Source organism: Passer domesticus, chromosome 6, assembly GCF_036417665.1.
Source record: "Passer domesticus isolate bPasDom1 chromosome 6, bPasDom1.hap1, whole genome shotgun sequence".
In the NCBI taxonomy this organism is placed as follows: Eukaryota; Metazoa; Chordata; class Aves; order Passeriformes; family Passeridae; genus Passer; species Passer domesticus.
Window position 1 is genome coordinate 17,302,650 of NC_087479.1, and position 24,699 is coordinate 17,327,348.

The following is a 24,699-nucleotide window of genomic DNA, read 5'->3' on the forward strand; positions in this document are numbered from 1 at the left end:
AAATGACATTAAACTGTCTGGATTACTTTTCATTTTCTTCCTAGAGGTGCTACCAGTGCTGTCATCCAGGGAGACAGTGCCCCTTGACAGTGTCATTTGGTGTCATGGTTACTCAGAACTGGGGAGGGACATCACCTCCTCTTGTTCCCACCCTCTGCACTGAACACACCTTTAGGTTTGGAACCATCCTTGAATTACCTTTAATCTTCACATCATTGCCATTTCAGAACAGTTCTGCTTTTTCATTGTTTTCTTTTTATTTATATAGCTGAGGATCTATCTGTTATTTTAATTTTCTTTGCAACTGTATTTCTACACTCTGACCATCTCTTTTCTTTGCTGATCTCTTTTTCCATTTCATCTCAGTGCTTTGATTACTTAGACTTCAGATTAACTTTGGTTTGTATCAAAAGGGACAGGGTCCTGTGACAAGAGACATGTCCCTTGCCTTGGGATGTGTGACCAGACAAGGGGCTGAAGCTGTCCCAGTCCTTCTGTTGCAGTGTTGTTGTCTCTCTTGCTGCCTGGAGTGGGGAGCTCCAGAGCTCCATAGTATCTCAGGGATTTTTTGGCAGGATACCTATAGGATGATCTCTATATTTCAGGATGTGGTAATCTGATATCTGATCTCCCTATGACAGACAGCCATTTTGAAGTTATTATTTGTACTGTTAGATCTGGAGCATTTCATTAGCAGTTGTTTTTTCCCCTAACTTACTAAATTTCAAACCCTCTCCAAAATCAAATCCCTGAGTTATTTGGTCAGATTATTTTCACTAGTTGTCTCCTGGTAATTAGTTCAAGAAATAGTAAGAGATCTATTTTTGTTCATTATTTGATTTAATTTTAACTGAGCCAGCCCATGCCCACCCACTGCAAAACTTTGTCTGTGATTAGCTCTTGTGTGATGCATTCCCTTGCTCACCACTGCATCTTGACTCAGTGTCTCTGAAGACACCTGGGTCTCCTGATGCACAAGTATTTAGGCCATAATAATGATGGTGGTGTTTGTTCTGCACTTGAGGCATGGGATGGGACATTTTTGTGAGAGCATTATTGGGTATTAGAACCTTTCCTGACGCTGTTCCTGGGGGCTGTCAGAGATTCAGTGGAACCAATCCTTACTGTCATTCCTCAGATTTACTTTAGTCTCAGCAGATTTCCTCTCAGCCATGTTGCCTATTCTCTTTCCTTTATGAACAACCACATCGTGTTAATCTGCCATGATAATCTTTATTTCCATGTTTCCTGAACAGCACAGGACTTGTGAGATTTAAGTGATTAAATCAAGTCGTTTTTAGGATAGCTTTTCCTTAGGCTTTTCAAGTCCTTTAATCTGCACTGGTAAAGACTAAGTAGCCCTTTCACTAACTTTTCTTAGCCTTATCTTCTGCCTTAGGCTGACAGAGAATAGAGGCACATACTTTCATCTGTGAATCATGCAGTGTTTCAGTTACACCCTTTCTTTTTCTTCTTGCACTGAAGTTTACTGGGAGATCTCAACAAAAACAACATTAATCATTCCCCCCACCCCCGCCTCTCTTTAAAGCTTGTTTTACAGATTAAAAAAAAAAAATCAGTCAAGTTCTCTCTTGGGAACCTGTTTGCCTTGTGTGAGGAACAGGTATTTCTGGGTCTTTATTGGGAATATCTGAGCTGTACAAGTACTATGCTAATGACCACCACCCCTTTGGAGGAAAGGAGTGTTCTTAGCACCTTTTCCACATATCATCCCTGCCTGAGGCGTGCCAGAAACACCAGCCTCCTTGGTTTCTCCTTGTCCTTTATTATGTACTCCACTATCCATCTACTATGAGTCACTCAGAAACCTAACCTAATCATTACAAACATGTGAAGAACTAATCTTCAGTTCATAAGATGAACTGAAGTGGATTAAATAATGAAGGCATTGATGCCACTTACTTGTCTTGATTTGTATGTGTTTAGACACATTTTGAGGTCAACAGGGAAGTATACACAACTTGTTGAGCTCAAATATTTCCTGGTTATTATCTTTTCTTTTCTAATAAACAAATTCATTTGCAAGTAACCACAATCAAGCAACCCAAGAAGAAAATATTTATTTATACCATGTTGGCAGTTGAAACAGTTATTTAATTTGCGATGGGTGTCTGTTGTCAGGTAGATCCTCAACAGTGTTTCTCATTTTCAAATTTACTCATTTATGTAATCTTTATGATTTACTGTGTCATAGAGAAGAATCTGTTTCTGCAAGAGAGATGCTACATTAGATAACCAAATTCCCTGGAACTGTTAGCCATATGTATTCTAGATAAATTGTTTTTCTTCTGTTGTGAAGTCAAAATAAACCTGCTAAAGGAATAGCAGTATATGTCAATATCCTAAATTTCCTATTAAGTTCTCTTTGCCTGTGGCTCCTCCAGCTGGGGGGAGACTGGGTTGAATAGCTCAAGAAAGTAACATTTCTAGCACCCTAATGCAAAACAGTGCAGAGCCATATTGTGAAAACAAAGCTCATGTGTCATCAAGAAAGTTTTATTGAATCAAGAACGTGATGTCAATTGTGCTTTTCAGTTGTGGAACCCTGTTGTTTATTGCAGCACCACATTTTGTGTAAGTTCCTTCCTGATTTACAATAATTCACACTGATAGACTTCTAGACTGACACTGCCCCCACAAACAATAATTTACAGCAGCTTCGGCTCTGATCTTTCAGTGTTGGTTTTCAAGGACTAGAGCCAAGATCTATTCACCACAAGTAAATCTGGGAGGAAGTTTACTTACTATGAATATTAATGAATGTTTATCTACTATAGGTTAATTTGTTAAGCAGAATTTTGAGGTTTTGATAACAGGTCAGTTTACATGACACCAAGCCTGCTGGCAACAGAGGGAGTACACCTGTCTCAAAGGGGCAAAAGTACAAGAAAGACATTGAGTTGCTGGAGTGAGTCCAGAAAAGGGCAACAGAGCTAGTGAAGGTTCTGGAGCACATGAGGAGTGGCTGAGGAAACTGAGATTATTTAGACTGGAGAAAAGGAGACTCGGGGGAGATCTTATCATTGTCTACAACTATCAGGAAGGAGCTTGTAGCCAGGTGGGGGCTGGTCTCTTTTTCAATGTAATAAGTGATAGGACAAGAGAAAATGGCCTCAAATTGTGCTGGGGACATTTAGATTGGACATTAGGAAGCATTTCTTCACAGAAAGCGTGGTCAAGCATTGGAACACATTGTCCAAGGAAGTGTGGAGTCACCATCCCTGGAAGTGTTCCAAAAAATGTGTAAATGTGGCACTTGGGGTTTTTGTGTTGAACATAGTAGTGTTTGGTTAACGATTGTACTTGAAAATCTTAAGAGCCTTTTCCAACTTTAAGGATTCTGTGATTCTGTGATTTAATTCAGAACATTGAAAATGTTGCTATATGGGTGAAAAGAAACAGCAGTCATGTGCTCAGTTAATTACAGAGATAAACTGGGTTCTTTATGGTGAAACCTTGAAAAGAAGGAAACATGGCAGAATGGAGAGTGCATAAGCCAATGACAAGTGGTGCTTCTCTGTTCTCTCTAATAGTGCAATAAAGAGAAGATGTTCAGCTTCACCTTGAAGTCCTTCTCCTGCATTGCTCTTCCTATGCAATGGAGTGAACCTCTTCAATTTGCTACTTTCTTTTTATTCAGACTAATATGGAGATACTAGTGGCAGTGATTGAGACTAAGGGGTGTAGCAGCCTCTTGTCACTGAAGAGCATTCATGGAAGCTGAGTGCATGACTCCCCAGCAGAATGAGAGAATACACAGCAGAATCATATTTTTATTTGAGTGTAAGAAAAACACAAATAGCCAAGGCATTACAGATTGCTAACATCTTCCAAGTTATAGCATATAAACGTATTCTTTAGTTTACTGTTTTGTTAATACAAAGTCTGCTCTACTCTTGCTTGTGATCCCTGAAAAATATGTGGTTTGTGAGATTGTCTCTCAAAAGCACTCACATAAATTCATGATATGAGCAGCAACACCATTGGTGGAGTGGTAGCCTCAACAAGTCTCTTTTCTGGCACCAGCTCTTCCCTCCCTGAAAGTATAACCTTGAAGGCCAGTACTCCTCCTTGAAGAGGGCTGAGTGTGAGAGGGTGATGCTGCTGCCCCCTGCACCAGCTGCCTGTGCTGCCTTTGCAGCTGGGTTGCACTCCCCAAGCAGCACAGCTGCTGCTTCCCTACCATTCATTGTGGAGAGGTGTGGCAATGCTGCTGGAGAGCCTCCCTCTCTCATGTAACACCAGGTGTGGCTGGCTCTCCCTTTCCTCGGGCTGCTCCACACAGTCATGTTCTTGCTGGACCAGCAGAAAAATTCTGTGCTGTCACAATGCAAATAGGCTTTCAGTCTAGCCCCTGTCCTCCTTCATCAGCCAGCCTCAAGGTCAGAGTCTGTACCAGACAGTTCCCAAGGCAGGCCAGGCAATAGAGCCTGTTGGGCTCAGGCCTTCTGCAAAAGAGGGTGAAGTAGCTGCCATCCCCAGCAGGTGAGGACTGTTGAGCTGAGATGTCTCTCTTCCCTCCAGCCCATGTGCAGAGCACAGCCCCTCCTCAGCCAGGCCTTTACAACTGGTTTTTCAAAGGGCCTCTTGCTTGCTGCTGCTCTCGTGTGGCTGGCTGCTCTCAGCCAGCAGGCACAGCAGCCTAGTGAGACCCTTCCTTGCAATTTCCATGCAGTGGTGTATGTTAGAAAAGCCTTTAATAGACTGCACCTACTTCAGTAAGTAGCTCGAAAGTGTAGCATACCACAGAAAAGAAAGCCCTTTTCCCCATTAAATTAGATGTTAGGCATAATGCAAGCAGCTTTCTCCTTCATCTACACCCAGATTTCATAGTGGAAGTCAATTGGAGCTGCACTTTAACAATTAAGAAAATAATTTGACCCAGTTAGGTGTTACAGATCAGACTTCAGTGGATTGCACAGACTGAAGAGAGAGCAGAATGGTACCCACTGAATTTACTATCATGTTTGTTTTGGGAGCTAAATTATTCTTCCTAATTCTGCTAGCAGTGTAATATGCTGTCTCAGTAATGGAAAGCATATGAAAGCAAGCAGATGGTGAAAGCAGAAAAAAATCCCAGCATGTCCTGATAATGTAGTAAGCAAGTTCATTTTTTTGGCATTAGGCTTTCATAACCAAGGCATGGTGATAACAAGTACAGACACATTTTTAGAGCACAGTTCATCAAAAAATACAGCCAGTTTCATTGCAGGGCAATGGAAGATTACTTTTTGAGACTCCTATATAGATAAAACCTAGATGAGAATGTTGTTGAATTAGACCCATCATCTATTATTGCTAGAAGATGAGTGACAGAACAGATACTGGTCAGAGTGATTCCATCACAGCTCCTGCATTCTCTCACATCATTGCAAATGTAGAGTCTTTTGCCCATTGATTTGCAAATATGCAGCCATCCTGCATTACACAAATACCACAGACCCTTCAATATAGGTTGTGATCACAGAAGGAACTATTGGAAATTAAAAAGACTTTATTTTCCTTTAAAATTTCAACCTTAAGTTGAAATTTTGAAGTATGAGGATGTTGCTTCTTGGATATTTGTGTATATGCAGTACATAAAGCTCCCAGTCTGATTCTTGCAGCCTCTTGCTTCTCCTACCCACATGTCCCATTCTTTCAGAACAGAAGGCAGAACAGCCTCAGTGGGAAAAACACCCATTTGTTTTGCAAGTCTGAAAAAATTAAGACAACCTTGACTCACTGGCTGAGCAAAAGGCCCTGAATGTGCTTTGTGGGAAGGACAGTACCCAGCCTGATGACCTTCAGATGACATTTTTTAGTCTCAGGACAAAACACGGACAGAAACAACACCAAATATACCACTTATCATTTTAAGATTTGTCAAAGAAGGGATAAATTAATCTTTGTTATGATTTTTGTTTGAAGCAATGAGGCCATATCTTCACATAGCTGCAACCTGGACCAACCTTCAGCTCCCAGGAATTATCTGAGACAGAAGCAGCGAGGAGGAGACATGAAAACCACTGCTGCAGTGCTGAGTTCAAATGCCAGGGTACAGTTGTGGGGATAAATCCAGATCTGACCTCACTGATCTCTTCTGTTGGGAAAAGGGGTGAAGGGAGACAGCCCCATTTCTCTGGTTACAATCCTTTTTCTTTCCCCCCACCTTGCACCAGTACAGCACATTGAATAATGTGAAGGTTTCACATTAAAAAATATTTCATATGCACTGGTTCATTCTTGAGTTGAAGAAAAAAAGTGTGTGGTTTTGATTGTTTCATCCATCTGAGGACACTGTTTTCTGCTTCCTGAGGAAAGTTTTCTCCCATTATAATTTTAGTAATGGCTTGCTGATTTAACCTCCCAGGAGGTTTCTTCCAGATTGCTTTTAGTATCTTTGGGACGTGGTGATGACAAAATTCAGATTTCTTTGAAGTCCCTATGTCCCCTTCATTTCATTACTTGGGCACGGCATGGAGCAGGGAAGAAATTGAACTGACAATCTTGTCCTCAGGTCACAGCTTCTTTTCCTGCTGCTTTGCCTGTGGCACCATTTTTCCTGATGTCACCTCCCTTTTCCAGGTCTTGGAGGCATGGTAGAGCAGGCAGGTGACCTTTGCTGCCAGGGTCAAGTGGCTTTGACAACCTGAGCTGGGGCAAAGCCTGAGTATTTCTCCTGGCAGAGCTTGGGCAGGCACTGACGTGGAGATGAGCCCAAAACACCTGCTCAGCCCCCCATGCCAGGGCAGGGATGGGCTGGGCAGAGCCCCTGGCTGAAATGGCAGCAGGTCGTGTCACAGTGTCGCCTTCCTCTGCTGCACTGCCATTCTGTAATCCCTGCATCTCTTACAGGACAAGAGCCCGAGGTCCCTCCTGCAGAGAATTGAGACCTTGATCCCAAATTGCTTAGGCTGAGCTCAGCAAGCCTGTTTGCAAAGCAAAGCCTGCTCTCCGTGAGTAAATTTCCCTTTCAATTTTTCCTCGAAAATCCTGCAGCAAATGGCTTTAAATGCAGTGTCTGTGTGTAACTGCTCTTTTTGGTGCGTTTCCCGTAATGAGCCATAACATATGTGTGTGTCTTTACACACCTCGGAACAATGCTATGCAAGCATTAGGGGATTTTTCTAACAACTAGTGAATGTGCTGCTTTTCACAGCTCACCCAAACACTCCTGCCTGATAAGCCTGCCTGCAGAGGGACGTTATCTGTATTTCTAGGATCAGCGGAAAAGAGAAAAAAAAAGTGGGAGGCATATCTGAATATTTTAAACTGCTAATTCTGATGCAAGCAAGTCACATAGAGGACATTTCTTGGATGGGAAAGCCTGAGAAGGTGTGTTTGTGGAGCTGTAACACCGTCCAGAGAAGGAAGTTCAGTGAGAAGTACAGAACCCTGAACTCTCTGCTCTTTTCTGTCTCTGTGCATCCTTGAGTGAAGTGTTCTGTTTCTTCCTCTGGCAAGCACAGTGCCTGTATATCCTCCAGAATAGCCCTGCCCAGACATTCTAATGCACAGTAAGTGAATTAAAACCACAGCAGCCCCAGATGTACCTTGCACATAACAGTGCAGGAGCAGTTTTTGCCCCAGTGATTCTTGTCTTCATTAGCACAGGGAAGTGCAGCATGCGGATTGTCCAGAGCCATCACCCACCACGGCACGGGCAGCACCTCCAGAGCTGTGCAGGCAGGGTGCTTTCCCTGAGCCTGACTTCCCTGAGCCCCTGACTCCTGAACTACCCTAGTCAGAAATGTTCTAGCCCTGGGGCTCAGAAAACATCTTTTTGAAGAGTAAGAATTTTGCTGCGTTTCTGATTTTTACCTGAAGCAACCCAGCCTGCACTAGCTAACAGGCATTTTTCAGATGGCTCTTTAGTCCAAGTCCTTCATATTTCAGTATAGAGCTGCACTGTTTTTCAACACATTGCATTTTCCAGGAACAGACATTTCCAGGAAAAGGTAGCTGGATGTTTTTGCCCAGTGGTGGTTCTTCCATCTTTGATTACTGTCAAAAGCAAAAGATCTTGCTGTAATCCACCTTCCCAGTGAGGATGAGCCTCTGAGGCAACAGTGTTCCTGCAGGAGAAGTGAGGCAGGAAGCAACACTTGAGAACAGAGGACTGCATGGCTGGAGGGCATGCTGGGCAAAAGATCATGTGCATCATTTTTTTGAAAAATCATCTAAGTCCAATTCTAGCTTCAGCAGGCACACAGCACCAACCTCCTGTCCATGCTCAATGTGAGCACCAACTCCACAGCCCTGCCCCACAGCCTCTCACCTGGACCATGTTACTCTGTGCAGAGATTTTTGTCTGCACCACAGTCAGGAAATTCAGTCATAGTTCCCACAACAACCATAAATCCAGGTATTCTGAACAAATACTGTGAAACAAGTAGTTAGTTGTACAAGTGTTTCTCAGTAGATTCATGAGAGATCCAGTGGTACAGAAAGCTTGGAGATGTCTGCAACCCCCACACCTGCCCCTGCAAAACCTGAGCACAGCTGAAAGAGGGGCTTGGGGTAAAGCCTTTTGACTTTGCCAAGCATCAGATGTTCTGCGGTAGCTGTGAAGTTTCTGGTGACTTGAGGCTATAGGCCTGGTATTGGAGAAGGTGGCAACCACAGTGTATGTCAGAGCCACTGAGCAGCAGGGGTCTGCTGAACTCCACAGCAATGCAGGCTAACCAGCATCCTCACACAACACAGTGTCTTCTGCTCTATTTACTGCCCTTAAGTGGACTTCATCATTTTGGTAGCTGAGGGCTTCACACTTGTTAACATTTATCTCTGCAGAGGCTCTCTGAAGTAAGGAAGAACTGTTTCCCCATTTCACAGGAGAAGACTAACCAGCAAGGGGCCATGCATCCACCCCAGGGTCTCAGAGAGTCTGCAGCAGAGTCTGTGCCTCCCAAGTCTGAGGGTCATAACCTCATTTTCCAATAGTGACAGAAAAGATACAGAACCAAAATTTCACAAGTTAATAAGTGCCAGGACCTGCTGGCTGGACTCCACAGGCTGTGGCCTCCTGTCTACAGCAGCCTTTATATTCTCCTCTGTTATTTCAAATATTTTACTGTGGCATTATCTTGTCCAGTCTAAACAATGGTCCAACTTGCTCTTGAGAGTTGTACTCTGTGAGGGAAAATGTTGAAAATTGTTATTATCCCCAGTGTTTGGGCACAGACACAGAGGGGTGGATGCTCCACAGTCAGGACCCTCCCATCCCTTTGCTACCCCAGCCTCCACTCTCTGTCTGCAGTTGCACAGTGCAAGAAGCACCACCAGCCCCCAGTCCCTCCCCACCTGTTCCAAGGCTGTGCTTCTTTCCCAAGCATAGGGACACTCATATCTCTCAAGTGACAAGGACGTGTGTGGCATCAGTGGCATCAGTCCAGATATATATTAATGGCAGAAGACAGAAAAAAACTGTGTCCCACATTCTGAGATGACCCACCATGGAGAAAGATCTGAGCTGTGATGTTCCTGCCTCTGGATATGCTGTCTCTTAAAGCAGGTAGAAGTTCAAATCTCCAGCTCTGTTTCAGTCTTATCCACTAATAAAAATCCCAGGTGTTACTGAAATACTATCGATGTCTGCTTTGGCATGTGAAGTGTGCATCACTTGCCTCATTGCCTTAAAAGCAGTAAATCTCTGTTTATCTTGATGGTTACTTAGTAATGAAAAGCAGTGGCCAATCAGTTATCTGAAAGGGGCTAAATGACACTTGCTCCACACCCTATACAAGTGAGGCAGATAGCTTCAAAGCCCTCATTGTTCCACGTGACTGGGTCTATCCCGAGGGGTTGAAACAGGCCAGCACACAGCGCTCTGCCATCCTGGCATGTCCAAGCAATCCTGCTGCTAACCAGCCAAGGACGCATGGGTATTTCTTAAGTTTCCACTGTGATTAACATAGCATCCTGTGACAGTTCATGAACAAACAGCAACTGTATTTAGTCATGCCTTAAAATTTGGTAAATGTCCTACCCAGCTATCTCAAAGCATTTCACAAACCTGGTCCCTCTCTTGACTTAGGAATTCCTTGCAGTGGGTAAGATGTTTTCATAGGGATTTGTTTGTTTTTTCCATTTTCCACCTGCAAATTAGGAAGAAGGCTGTTCAGCCATTTTTGTGAAAGGATTTGGGAACTCTGCAAGGAGGGTGCTGTTCAGGTATCAGATATCAGCCTGTCACATTGAATTCAGCAAGGGAACGGCTGGCTCTGCTGTTGCAGCACTCATGGAGGACTCCCAGATGAATTAAGACTCTCTGTGGCTGAATCTTTTTGCATATTCTTGCCTCACCTGTAAAGTGGAGACAATAAAGAATCCCTGATTGAATGAATTTTGAGAGATAGTACATTGATGGTACTGAGACCTTCACCATGCAACACCACACAACAAATAACTCTGCAATAGCCACACAAAGCATTCATCTGCATTTGTATTCAGCAGACTGTGGAAGGAACTGGACTATTAACACCTCTACTCTAGGGCAAAAGCTTGGAGACCAATAAAAGACATCCAGGAGTCTGCTGAACTTCATGGGGTTTGGTATCCAAGTTTGGGCTCAAATATAGATTGCACAGCTAATTCCTATTTAATTTATAATATCCTGAACCTCAACATTAATGCCAGCCACTGACTTACTAGGAACCTCAATCAGCTGCCAATTTTGTGCCTTGGGTCTATGTCTTGAAATTACTCTATTGTTTGCTGCAATCTACTCTGAAGCTGGAGATTTGTTTCTGCAGGAGGCAGGGAAACATTACGTTGCCAAACTACTTCCAGTCTTTTCCAGGATTACAAGTCAGGGAATGGTGGATAGATCTTGTGATTTCCATCCTACAATTTAAACCAGATGGGCTAGCCTTGGAGCATAAACATTCAAGCAAGAAAAGCAAAAAATTGGCAGAAGTAGTTGTTTCCTGAATAACTGTGTTATTATGACTTATATTTTTTAACAAGATGCATATAAAGCTAGTTTACAAGATAACTTGATCAGTGTCTTTGATTCATCCCAATAAAATGTGGAGGTTTTGTTTTTGCTGTACAATACTCCAGCCCTACTGCTTGTAACAGGTACAGGGGCTAGTATCTGTGAGCTTTCCCTCTTGAGAAAAAAACAAGGTGAAGACACAAAATACAACAGCTGTTGCATGGCCAGAGCCATTGGGATGCAAGTTGGACAGGAATTATTGTGAGGAAGGATTTAACCTGAATCAAACCTCAAGACAAAAATGATGAACCCACAAGTCACAGTATTTTATTGTTTGTTGCCACCATGTTGTTTTACTTGCAGTTCCTTCATTTTGATACAGGTATCAATACCTGAAAAATATTGAATGTGTGGCTGGCATACTGAACTATTAGAATAGTGGTAAAAATCTCTTTCCTGTTCATTTAGCCTTTACATACATGAAAGACAAGACAGTATCAGAAGCAGAGGCAAAAGAAAAGAGACCCAGATAATTAGATGCCACTCATCTCAGAACTTGAAAGCCAGTAAAATAATTAAGGTGCTGTGAAAAAAATATTTGCCATAATTAAAATGGCTGATTGGTGAGAGCTGCAGTGAAGGCCAGTGTATGGGGCCATGCTAAAAACATTGCTGGAAGGAGCCAGATCTACATACCTGGGGAAACTCAAAGCCAGATAAAGTTACATGAGAATTTCAAATCACAGGCTTGCAGGATGGATGTTTAGCTTCAATAACACATAGCAAATTAGCACAACACCAGAGCAGACTGGAAGCTCCTCCTCCACAGCCCTGGGCACCACCAGAGCTAAAATTTACATCATTTGCCCAAGCCATGTCTTGGGAAGCTGTCAGGAACAAGCATCATGGCAAGCAAAGCCCCAGGTTTTGACAAATCCCAAATAGAGATTAAGAGGTTAATGGTCTGATTTTCACTCTTTTGACTTTAATGCATGTGCTGTTCTACCCCAGGTCTGAGGCACTGTGGTGGCCCAAAGCCTCTGAAGCAGATCTGGGGATGGAGTGGCTGAATTTGGTGAGCTAGTGAAGAGCTCTGGGAGATCTGTCAGAACAGTTGCAGAAGGGACTTGGAGCAGCATCATAGCACTTTCTGACTGTTCCTGAGCCACAGTGAACTGGGATGCTCTGTATTTTCAATCCATCTCTGTTAAATATTTGCTTGAACCACCTGAGGAAGCAGTCTGTGCTGAACAGGGTTACCTTGTGCTGAAGGAGACTGGTGCTGTCACACAGGGCATGATGGTGATTCAGCAGTGTCACTTCAGAGGCAGAGCACAGCTACACCAGGCAGCAAAATCCTTAACCCTGCCCAGGTCAGACACAGGAAAGTGCAACGGCCTGTGCTCAGCAGCACGGTGGGAGGGCAGCATGGAGGGTGCCACACTGAGAAGGATGAGAAGTGGGAGATCCACAGAGAAAGGAAAAGGCCTGGGAAGCAGATGCTGATGTAAATGAGGAGGTATAATGAGCATCCCTATGTCTCAGGCTAGATCTAGAACAGCCAAAAAAAGTGACTGAATTTTTGGTGTTGCAACCAAAGTAACAACCTCTAACTGCTGAGTAAATTCCAGGATGACTGATCAAAGAATTGAAAAGAAAAACTAATTTTACAAAACATTGAAGACTACCATGCTTCCTAATGATTCCTTCAGAGACAGCTAGGACTAACTTTGGAAGTAGCAGAACAACTTCATAAATGTTTTCTGGTGGTTTTATATTATTCTAAATTCTACTTCTCACTAAATTCTACTTCTACTTTTCTTTTTCCCCAGTAACCATAAAGCATATGCTGTCTTGTATCCTGGTTACATCAGATAAACAGATAACCTTATTTTTCACAGTCAGTTTTTCAGCATTTCTGCCATTGAAGATCCTCTACTACAGTGTCAAGTTGAAAAAAATCCTTGTGGCAGATTTGGCATTGCCTGTAATAATTTATGAATGTGATGTGTTGACATGTTTATTGTGTGCATACATTGAGCTACTTCAATAGCTGGATTGTCAAGATGTGTACCCAAGAGAGAGAAGATGGATCCAGGCAAACATTTTTGAGGAAACACTTGGGAAACAAAGCAAGCGCTTCTCACTGTGATGTTTTGGCTGGGCCCCTGTTAGGCTCACTGGAGAGATTTCCCTGGGAGAAATGTGGGTGCCTGCAAAGCAAGACATGAAAGACCCCGGAGAATTTACAGAGGACCATTGAAACAGACTTTTTTTTGTGAGCAAGACTCCAAAAGGGGTTGCAAGTGCTCAGATCTGTAGATGTTTAATTTAATAGATGTTGGCAAGACTACAAGAAAAAGTGCATATGAAATATTTTTTAACAAAAATGCTTTATTTCATTGGTTAAGTGGCCCTTCTGTTTTAAAAATGTTTCAGTCATGCAGGAAGGCTGAAGGTCTCTCTCCTCCTGTATGTGTGTGAGCTTGGAAAATGCATGGGGTACGTAGGCTGGAGCTTGTGTTTAGTATAGTATGGGGGAATCAGATTATCCCATGCATGGAAAGGTAAAAGCTCAAGGCCTGCTATAAGCAAAAGGCAAGCCAGAAAGATCACTGGCAACTGGGGATATAGCAGTAACCATAAGAAGATCATCACCTTTCAAATAAGTCCTTACATAGTTCTACTAATGGCTTTTATTAAACATTTAAGCCTTAGCATTCAAGAGATTCATATTTGCTACAAAAAAGCTGTCCCATTAACACAAAGTACAAGCTGAAACAAAGCTAATGAGCCTTAATACTTGCAGGATAATTCAAAGTTTAAAGGTGGTATTAACAAAAATAAAATAAGGATGAGTGGAAAACTCCAGTTTCATTGTCCACTAGAGAACCTGAGTTTTTCCTTTTGGACCATAAAATTAAATCTATTGCTCAACTCTTACCCTGTTACTAAAGTAGTGCAAAAACACATATATGGGTGTAATTAAGTACCCCTATGTGACCATAAAAAGTCTCACTGGCTGTTCAAGGGGAAGGCGAGTGGGACTTGATTCAGCAGCATGAAAGAGGGAATGGCATTACTGTAATCCCCCTGTATTTCTTTAATTTGATGGGGCCCAGCCTTATGGGGTAGAGTGATGGGCTGTACAGCAGTGGCAGCTGTGTTCCAGTGCAGAGTCTGGGCTGTGTGCCCTATGCATCTGAGACACAACAGCAAATTGTCCTGGAACTGCACAGGTATTTATCCTATGGAAATCATACCTCAAATCAGACACGCAAAAAAACTGAGGCACTGGGTATATTAGATATACCTGAAAAGTTAGATGAATTTTTTATTTATTTGTCTTCTGGTTTTGCAGTGTTAGATATGAATGGAAAATGGGTAAATAGAAAGAGTCACTGAGTCCTGCCCTTGAAAACATGATCTATCTTAAAGCACTGGCACCTCAATCTTTGTGTTCAAATGAAGAGAGCAAACAAGTTCAAAACTTGCTTGAAACAAACAGGGAAAGAGCACAGCTATAAAATGACATTTTGGAAGTGACAAGTGAGCAATTGTACGGTGACCAATCTCCTACCACATTTATGCTCAATTTCATGTGCCCCCCATTAGCTACACTACCTGTCCTGAGAGCTCTCCATACGTCCCAGTCTTGATAAAATATTTTGGAAATATCAAAAGGGAATGGGTATCAGCATAACACAATGTTATGGGGCAGGGCACACACAGGAGCACTGTTCACATCTCATGCAACACCTAGCTCCACTCCTTGATAAATAATCACATCTTGCTACAGCAAGACCTTGAAGAGGCACAAAGGGTTTTTATAGATGGACTTAGGGCGACTCAGTAGATGCAGTCAAGCTCCTTTTGAGCTGCCTCCCCTGTGAGACTGGAGCCTTTCCCAGTAGGGTTCCCTGTGGCAAAGAGCCTCTCATCTGTTTGACCCTGGAGCAAGGGTCAAACAGATGTGCTGGCAGCAGAGAGGATGCAGCAGAGACATTTTTTCCTGAGGTAGGAGAAGAGTCACCTGTGCCCTGGGGCTGCTCTGGGGGCTGCAAACTCAGGCCAAGAGACAGAAATAACCCAGGAGCTGTTAGCTGGAGAGCTTGGATTTACAGACTCTCCAGGAGAACAAGACTTAATGAAAATCTCCAAGGAAAATTAGATAAAATAGACTGATGTGGACATCACAAAATTTCTACAGCATAAATCATAAATTCTCCCCAGTTTGGAGAGAGGTAAGAATTTCATCTCCATTAATTTAATCCGGCAGATAGAGATAACAAAGCAGCCTCTACATGGGAGAGTTAACATGGCTTGGATTGATACAGAGAGACAAGATGCACTTGCAGGCATAGGAAAAATGCATCTCTGAGAAAATTTCCACTATTAATATTTTTCCCTTGCAAATGTGGGTCTTCTAAAACACTCTTTTCTTTTGGAAGGATCTAAATGAGGAGGAGGTGGGAAGTAGAGCTACAAAGCATGTAAGAAAGCATCAAATACATGAGTGGGAGGAAGGAGGAAGAAATTAAAGAATAATGAAGCTTGCATCACTTGAGAGCAAACAACAGAAGAAGGGAAATGCACGCACTTGCGGCTCAATTTTGAAGGAACTTAGGCTGAGGTTTCAAACGGCTGTGGTTAGCATAGATGCAGGCACACAGTAATTCAGATAATCTGATCAAAGAACAAAGGAATGTTAAAACTGATTTCATTAGGAAAAATACCTGCCTTAGAGTTAATGGGTAAGCACAGGACAAGATGCCTTGATTGTACTGTTGATATGAAGTTGCCCTGAGAGGATTATCAGCACCTGTAGTATCCAGGTTCATTACAAGACTTGGGCATTGCTTCAGTGGCACCAGGATTTTACCCTTCATGGAGTCTGTTGGCTTTTGTGAGATTTCCTTATGTGATGATGTTGCAAACAGGTATCTGTATTTTTAAAACAAATTAATAGAAATCTTGTTATTAACATGGTACCCAGGGTCCCCAGCTCTAGATGCATCAATAGTTGAGCCCAAATGTTCAGCTACTATTGGGGTGTTGTCACTAAAACCAAATCAGGCATTTCTGCTTTGAGAGCTTCTCCAGTGACCATCACTGCAATAGTTACCCATCGGAACCAGGAAACAAACCTGGAAGGGGAGCCTGGGGTTGGGTTCATTCCACACCTTCTGATTTTTGTCAGTGCTTTGCTGTAAGGGCATTCAGCAAGCCAGGCTGATCTATCCCAACACAGTCTTTGAAAATTTTGCAGAGCTTTTGTGGAGCAGTCAGTAGAAAACTTTCAACTGAACTGAACGAGGAACCTGTGTGTCTTACACAGGAATCCTTTGGGATGGGATTGTCTCTGTCTCTGTGTCACCAAAACCACCTACAAAATGAAAACTGTAACTTTTCTCAGGAAACCCAAAGGTTTTATATTCACTTTGGAATAAACCGAGCCCATCCATCCATTGAAGAGGTGAGCATTAGGGAATCAACAGGAGGTTTTGCCATCTGCACAGGTGAGCAATGCTCAGGGACATAACTAGGACCAAGATGGGGGCAGGGAGAAGTTTCAGGCCAGCAAGTTTTACAAATGGAAAGGCTACACTGCTACTCCAACCTATACTGGCTTTTCAAAATCAACTTGGAGACAGCAAGAAAAAAGGGCAGAGGAACAATTTTCCAGTTTCTAGTAGAGCTATATTTGATACAGATAGAAAACCCCATTCCTTTTCTTTTTTAAAATCTTGTCATTAAAATTCAGAGTTGATACTTTTTGTACATTGTCGTGCGATATGCTGGTGCAAAATCTGGGTCTCCTTGTGTCATGCCCACAGCAAAGCATGTTGATCTAAGGTTGGCAATCCTGTAGTGGAGTTTGCGTAGGCAGGAAAAAGAATTGGGGGGATAACAGCTGTCATTCTGTCTTATGTCCAAGCTTTGTGTCCAGGAAAGAATGTATCTCTTAGGGGAAAAGATCTCATCTCATTCTGAACCAACCATTCCCAGCCATTATGATAAAACAAATCTAAAAGAATAAACTAGGCTTTTGCTGAAATCACTACAGCAATCACATATACCTCAAGTTGTCATTCTACAGGGTTGGTTAAAGAAAGCTAACTTAAAATTAATAAATAAATGCCCATTACAGGTTTGACAGTCTCCAGGTGCGTGGCAGTGCTGATGGCACCAGCTCCCTCTGAGATCCTGCCAGCCTTTGCACTTACAGACGGGCCTCGGTTCAGCCCAAAGCTCCCCTCACCTTTCCTGGCAGCAAGGCAGGACAAGCAGCAGGAGGAGGCTGGCGGGGAGGGCTGCAAAGGGGCAGAGAGGTGGGCAGCAGGAGGCAGGTGCACCCTTGGAATTGCAGGCTCTTCTGGCATGGGGAGGTTTCTCTGCTGTCTGCCCTAATTACGATGCAAGGAGGTGTCAGGCCCCACTGAGGCTCCTGGCGGGTAAGACGGTAAAAAACAACAGTTTTCGTTCTGCATGTTTTCGATTTCCAAAGTGTAAAAGACCGGCTCCGGTGGCACGAAGGCCACTCCCGGTCGCAACGCGACAGCCAAGGAAGGCGGCCGGGCCGTGTGGGCACTCGCCGGGGGTGGTGCCGCGGCGGGCGGACGGGCCGGGCAGGCCCGGCCCCGGTGGGACAGCGGGCCCGAGAGGGTTCCCCTGAAGGAAAAGGGACAGAACGCGTGGGACCTGCATCCTCCGCTCGAGCCTGCTGCATCTCCGCACAGCGGCAGGAAAATACCCCCAGGGAGCAGCACCCCTCAACCCGCCCCCGCCAGCTTCCCGCTCCCGAAGTTTCTCCTCCGGGGAAGCCCGGCGCGGGCACCAGCCGCCAGCTCCGGGGGCCGGCTCGGCGGGGCGGGGCGGGCGGGCGGCGCTAGGGCCCGGCGGGGCGCGGCGCCGCCGCCGGGGGCGGGCTGGGGGCGGCAGCGGCGGCGCGGGCTGCGGCTGCCTCCGGCTGCCTCCCGCCGCGGGGCGCGGAGCGGGGCGGCCGCGGGGAGCGCCCACCACCCCGCGGCGGCGCGGGAGCCCGGGACGCGACAGAGGTAACGGCGGGGGCGTTTCGCGGTGTCATCGGGAGCGGGTGCCCGCCCGCCCGGGCTGGCCGCTATCGCCGCGCCCCGTCCCTCCCGGGCCGGGGAGCCGCGGCCAAACTTTTGGGGCCTCTGGGCCGGCGGCTGCCGCGGGCGGGCAGCGGCGCCGCCCCGGGGCGTCTGTGGGGGCTGCCCCGCGCGGCTGCCGCCGTCCCGCCGCCGAGCAGCCCCGCCGGGCGGTGGGGAAGGGAAGGGAAGAGAAGGGAAGGGAAGGGCGCCCTGGGCGAGCCGGAGCCGCGTGCGGGGCGGCTGCCGGGTCGCATCCCGGGCGGGCTGTGCCCCCGACAGCGCGGCCCGGCGCTCCGGCCCCGGCTCGGCGGGCGCTGGTGGGGCAGCGGCGCAGCCGGCGGCGGGCGGCCCCCCCACCGCTCCCTTTTGTTCCTGCGTGCCGCCGGCGCTTGGATCCCCGCCCGGCAAGAAGCCGCTCGGTACTTCCCGGGCTCCGTCTGTGCCTGCACACCCGCCTGAAGGGCATCCTCCTCCGGTAGTGTTGGCCTGTCAGAGCCGCCGGGAGAGGGATTTTTCCCTTCTCAAAACAGCTCGCCGTTGCTCGTCGGTCCTCAGTGCCGGCTCTTCACTTAACTGGACTTACCGTGTGCTAATTCCTTCACAATGTATGCGCGTGTCCCTGCGCCCTGGAGAAGGATTTCCTTATTGACTTGCCGACTGTGATGCGGCCAGGTATTATTTACTCATCAAAAATATGCCCGTGTAAATCTGCTCGCACGGTTACAGTGCGGCTGCTCTCGGAGCCCAGTTTGCCGAAACTTTAATTGCAGCAGGCGATGCTGTGCGGTGAATCCATTTCCGTCAGGGCGGACCGGTACTCCGGCGGGATAGCGGCCTCGCCGAGGCAATCGCGTGTCACGCAGGGACAGATCCTGCTGTTTCATGGGATGAATCAGAAACAACAATCAGCCAACAATGAAAATGAGTTCGTGTGGTTCTTGAAACAATCTGACGTGGTAACGTCTGTTAAGGGTACGGTAAATCGGGCAGCAGACCCCCAGTTTTCTCTGGCACAGCCCATGAATCAGCCGGTAAACAGCATAAACTGTGATCACTTTGCAGCCGAAAATGTAAGGCCTTGCAGCCCTGGCTGCCGGAGCGTTACGTGTCATTAAAGTAGCTCTCGTGGAGGAGAGGGACTGTCCCAGGAGCTACAAAATCTATAAACACTTTTCTGATTGGTTTAAAAATTTAGACACAGGAAGCGGATGGTATCTAATAACAGACAAGTGGAGACACTGTTGTCATGGAAACTGAGAAGACTCCCCCCGCCCCCCCCCCCCATGTATTTAAAAAAAAAAAAAATAGGCAGAAGAAAAAAGTCTGCATATCATCAGAAATGCCTGCAGACCGCCTTGGCTGCTGTTGCCTTTCCCACAGCATCTGTTGAAACCTGAGAACATGCCTGTCAAATCAAGGTCATTTTACAATAAAACCCTGCACCGCCGCCTCCCGCTCTCCTCCCTGGACGTTGTCCCACACTTTCCATCCAAGGAGGAGTTGAGGAGATGCAGCCACCTGTCCCATGTCCACTGGTGTCTGCCCCAGCCTGGCCTGCTGCTGGGGAACCTGAGAAAAGGCTCAAAGCAGAAGGATGGTGCGGCTTAAAAGGCAAAAGTAACAAGGGCTGACTTTTTTACAATTGGATGATCAGGCCATGCTTCTTTCCATGGGCATCTATGGACCTGGCAAATAAAGTTGGGATTGATTTCCCTCTGTTCCTTTGTATTATGAAGCTATATTAAGATGTAATGATTTTGCATATTAAATCCATTTCACAGATCTGCATCACCTATTAAAAAAAAAAGGTGGTGAATGACTTTGGGAAGTCCTTTGCAGCGCTTTTAAGAAAAAAAGAAAACACAATTCTGTTATAGCATGCTATGAGGAGAAAAGCAGAGATATGAGAATAAAATATACTTCATTGCTGCTGAATGCAGCATGAGAAAATCAGACTATTATTGTTGTAAATTGAAGTTTTACTTTGCTGGACTATTGAAAGTTTATTGTGTGTGAAAGGAGAGGCTATTTTGCTTTTGAAGCAGGAGAGCTATTTCACAGCAAACTCATAAGAAAGGTGTTAATGTTTTTGCTGATTTTCTTGGGCAGCATCCGTTGATTTCAGATGTTTGTGATAGGCCTTTGAGTATTCACTGCATTTTCTCCAAAACATTTCCTTTTGTTCCTCTCTTTAATCTTCATTTTGTAGTGACCAAGCTGAGAAATAGCACTTTAGTGCTTCACCCACTGTATAAATCATCATCATTTTGAAACCTTAAATGACTGGTTTGCTTGCATATTACACTTTTTGTGTTATTATTTCTTAAGAGAACCAGAGACTGGTGATCAGGAGGTAAATCTTGCAGGGGGCTGAGGTGATCAGTAACCTCTTTACCCACAGCCTTGGATCTTGCTGTCCAGAAAACCCAAGCAAGGCCTGACTTTAAAACTTGGTTGCAGGCAGAGCAGGCTGAAGGGATGGTCGAGCCAGAGGGAGCAATGCCTGCTTCTGACTGGGGAGTCCCTGTTGGCAGCTGGGCTGGCACCAGGTGCAAGAGGTGGGACCCTGCTCCCTGTGGTGGGCAGAGGCTTAGGGAGTCAGGCAGTTCTTTAATCCAGCTCACTTCTGATGAGACAAATGCTGCTTTTAATTGCTGTGAGGCTCAGATAGAGAAAGTTTGGCTTGGTAGCAAAAGTGTGCTTTTGCTTCTAGAGGCGAATTTCCTGTTGTTGGGAGCACCCTTATCGGCAGGAAGGTTCATGGGCAGGAAACGTGTCGGTTACTTGTTTTTACACATTGAAGGAAATGAGCTGGATTAGGTATCTCCTAGGTTGACCCTTCATCACCCTCTGTGTCTGTGCTACTTTATTTATCTCTAATGATTTTAGTTTGTGAAAGTTTTATGATGCCAGGCATTCTCAAGGGAAATGCAAGAAGTTAAATGCTTGTGTTGTCCTGTCATTTTTTTGCTGTTATAAAAAGCCACCCCACCAGCCTCTCTGGGCTATGTTTTCAGATGTGTCCAATTTGCAATTTTTACCTTTTGAGCCTCATTGCTGATACTCAGCTAGGCTTTTCTTTTTCTTCCCCCATTAAAATGAAAGATCAAAAAATGCACCAGTTATTTTACTAATAGGAGCAGTTCTTACAGTTCTGAACTGCCTTTCATCATGGATCATAAATCACTTTACAGAAATTAATGTTCTAATATCCACAGAAGTTGTGGGAGCATAGGAAGCCGAAACTTAGCATTTCACATGGACAGCACAAAGTTGCAAGGCAAATTAGGAGCCGAGCTGGGAGTCAAATTAATTGCCCTTTAATTAGCAATTGCTAATGGATTAAAACTTAGAAAATATGTTCGCGTTTCCCAAGTGTACTCATGCTAATGCACCAGTGTGGTGTGTATGTGTCTGGGATGTGGGGCTGGGGGTGAGAATATAAGCAGTGGTTCCAGAAAATGCAAGTAGTTTTCTGGTCTCTGCCCAGCATGGCTGGGATGCCAGGTTGGAGGCTTGTAAGATTAGACACGGCTTTGGATGAAGGTCCAGAGCAAAGGTGAGGGCAGCAGTTTAGTTCTCATAAGCAAGGAGGCTCAGGGAAAGAAATATTTCTCTGATGTCAGCTCACAACAGGGTTTTTATGGTGTTAAGCTTTGCAGAGGGTTTTGAGGGGGAAACATGGAAAAGTTATATAAATTTGTGAGAAGCTGCCTGGCATGCTGAGTAGATTCAAGTGGTGGGTTTTTGTTGTAGGAGATGTCTTGGTGTTAGGAGCTGTTCCTGGCAGGAGAAGCTGCCAGGGCTGTCTGGAAGCCTAAACTGGAGTGGAATGGGACTGTCGTGGTTGATGCTGGAATTTGCCACTTTAGATGTAACACAATGCAGTGTGACTTTGGCCACAATTTTGACATATTTGTAATGAAACTGCATTTGCCTTGTTACCTTCTGTCATGACCAAGCCAAAATAAAATTGTAACAAAATAATAATAATAATAAAGTACTCCAACAGAGCAGTGTTTCAGTTAAGTATAAAATTACAGCTATGTGTTTTCAGAAGTGATCAGCTGATTCTGGGAAACAAGCCTGAAGCTCTGCAAGGCAGGGCAGTTTTTGGGAAGTGATTCTGTCCTAGAGTTTTGGAAATTCTGCTCCATTTAAAATGCCTCGAGCTGCCAAGCATGAGAGCAACTCAAGCCCTCCCTGAACTCACTGTAAGGCTTTAGGTGCCTTTAGTATCCTTGGGACTTACAACTGTTTGGAAGTGAAGCTGGTTGTCTAGCCAAGAGTTTGTGCCTTGGGTGTCAGCATAGCCCACGAAGGAGTGAGGCTCCCAGTGTCCCGTTTGTTCCCCTTGAAGACGGGTGCAGAGCAGTGGCATAGCCCTGCTCTGGAGGATAGCCCTGCTCTGGAGGTGGCTGGTGAAGGAAGGGGGCCTGGGGAATGGCTGAAGCTCACCACGGCTGCACACACAGCTGTCAGGTGTTTGTGTAGCACACCTTCACATTGGCCCAGGCTCTGGTGGCTGCTTGCTGCCTGGGGATCAGTTTCTCCCCACCACTCTTAGGGAGGTACCTAGGGGACACATTATGCTCTTACAAAACTCTCCATAAAGTGCATCTATTCCATGCCTGCGAAAACTGGACAGGCTAAGTCTACTGGAGGCAAAGCTTCTACTTATTATGTTGGACAGTATTTTGTTGCTCTTTTATTTCTCTTGTCTGTAGTCTAAGAGTCTCTGCTGGAGATGGTTTTCTCTGTGTCCACACTGACTGCAGGACAGACAGATGGCAAGGCTGTGACCTCTGATCAGGCTTGCTAGGTGCCATGGAATGCAAAGACCTCCCTAGATGTTTGACGCTGGGATTTTTTTTTTTTTTTTTTGCAACATTAGCAGGAATTTATATCAATGTTAGCTGATACAATGAAATTTCCAACACTGAATGTGTTACATTTTACTGAAAATAGATTAAAGCCATACAAAGACAGGTATTCCAGGAGTGGGATGCATTTGGCCCACACCAGTTTCTTCCTTTGCCTGCCTCCCTTGTTCTGAGTTGTGGTGGGACCCTGCACTGAACCGTTTGCTCAGGCAAAGTGTGAGATTCCCTAGTGGGATCCTAATGGCAAACTGCTTACCTGCCACCAGCTTGCTGATAGAGCCCGCTCACCATGTCTGGGCATATTTACTTTTATTGCAAGGAGAACTCTCCAGATGTCCTAACAGACGGGACTTTATGTACAAGGCAATCCAAGCTAGACCCTGGAAAGCGTTTTACAGAATGGCAGCTTCACTGGAAATTGCTCCTTAATGCTATGTGGCAAAGCCCTTGTTCTTGTTAGTGTAGTTCTCTGCCCGACCTTTGCCTGCCCTGCTGAAAGCAGTGGCCTCATGTCTCCTGTGGCCCTGCCTCCAGTGCCAGGCTCACCAAGGCTCCCCTCCCCACCCCCTGGCACCTCTGCAGGACCCTGCTACTGAGCTGCTTTCTGCTTTAGCTCTTGGGCTTCATAGTGAGGCCAAACTTTTCCCTGGACACAGCTTCTGGCATGGCACACAGACATGAACTCCCCAGCCCAACCCATGGGGAGCCCTGTTCACTGTTACTGCCCCCAGTGAGATCTTCCTGTGGGCAGTTTAGTTGTGGCTGGGCTTGCTGGGGAGAGGAGCAGAGGCATTAGAGGGGTTATGAGAGGTTATTAGAGATGGGAGGAAGCTGTAGGTCCGATCCATCTAGATTTAACTGATTTGTCTCATTTTAGCCCTTACTCCAACTTGTTTTGAACTGGGTTTTACAGTAGATCATTTGTAGAAGCTACTCAATTAATATGTTAATTTTAACACCACATTTTGTAAAGCTTTAATGTTGGAGGTGGTGAAGGGATCCAAATGTTTTGATCCTATTTCTATCATTATCTTCACTGTGTTTTTCTTACTCTGTGCTTTGCAGAGAGGAGTGAAATTTTAATAATTCACTAATATACTTTCACTTCATTAACATTTTATCATTTTGGCATGGTGCATATGGTGAAGTCCTTAGTACTCTCATTAAAGACCTGATCTTGCCTCCACATTCTTGCAGCCCTCCAGGTGTGGAAAAGCCTAAATTCTACTTTTTTGGAAAGTGCCCTTTTTTTTTTAATAGATACTAATCAGAAAAAAAAAAAAAAAACTGTGTAAGGTGGTTTTTGGTGGGTTTTTTTCCCCTCTTTTTTTGATTTTTCTTTATAAACTGGAAACATATCAATGATAGCTACAGTGGCAAGGTCAGGTCCACTAAGTGTCAGGTCTCCAGCCATTACAAAACTTCACCATGTGGTCTAGAGAGTGTGAAGATGCAGGGTGTTATTGTGGTGTCCATTGCATCATTTTATACTGTGGTGTGTTTGGCTTAAGCCAAGATTTATATTGGTGTTAAAATGAGTATGAAACTTCCAGCTCACCTGGGATAGCACAGTGCTTGGTGTTAGGGGAAACAAATAAAATGTAATGCTTTATGTAATCTTGGTGATTCAGTACATACATTTGCAGTCATGTCCAGCTTGTGTTAAACATGGGCTTTTTAATTGTGTCTGAATTTGAAATTGGTGTTCAGCTTTCATGGTGGCTCTCTTTCCTTTTAAATATTATTTTTTAAAATTATT

At 44.9% G+C, this 24,699-nt stretch overlaps 1 protein-coding gene across 3 annotated transcripts in view; it reads left to right on the forward strand.

Annotated features, from left to right (window-relative positions):
- Nucleotides 1-17,874: 17,874 nt before the first annotated feature.
- The window catches only part of FOXN3 (forkhead box N3), a 208,132-nt gene continuing 201,307 nt past the window's right edge, over nucleotides 17,875-24,699 (forward strand). For 2 of the 3 annotated variants that reach the window (XM_064423618.1, XM_064423617.1), the window contains exon 1: nucleotides 17,878-18,000. The gene's annotated coding sequence lies outside the window, so the exon portion shown is untranslated. Of the gene's footprint in view, nucleotides 18,001-24,699 lie in introns of all 3 variants that reach the window. The other variant, XM_064423621.1, reaches the window with a different exon arrangement.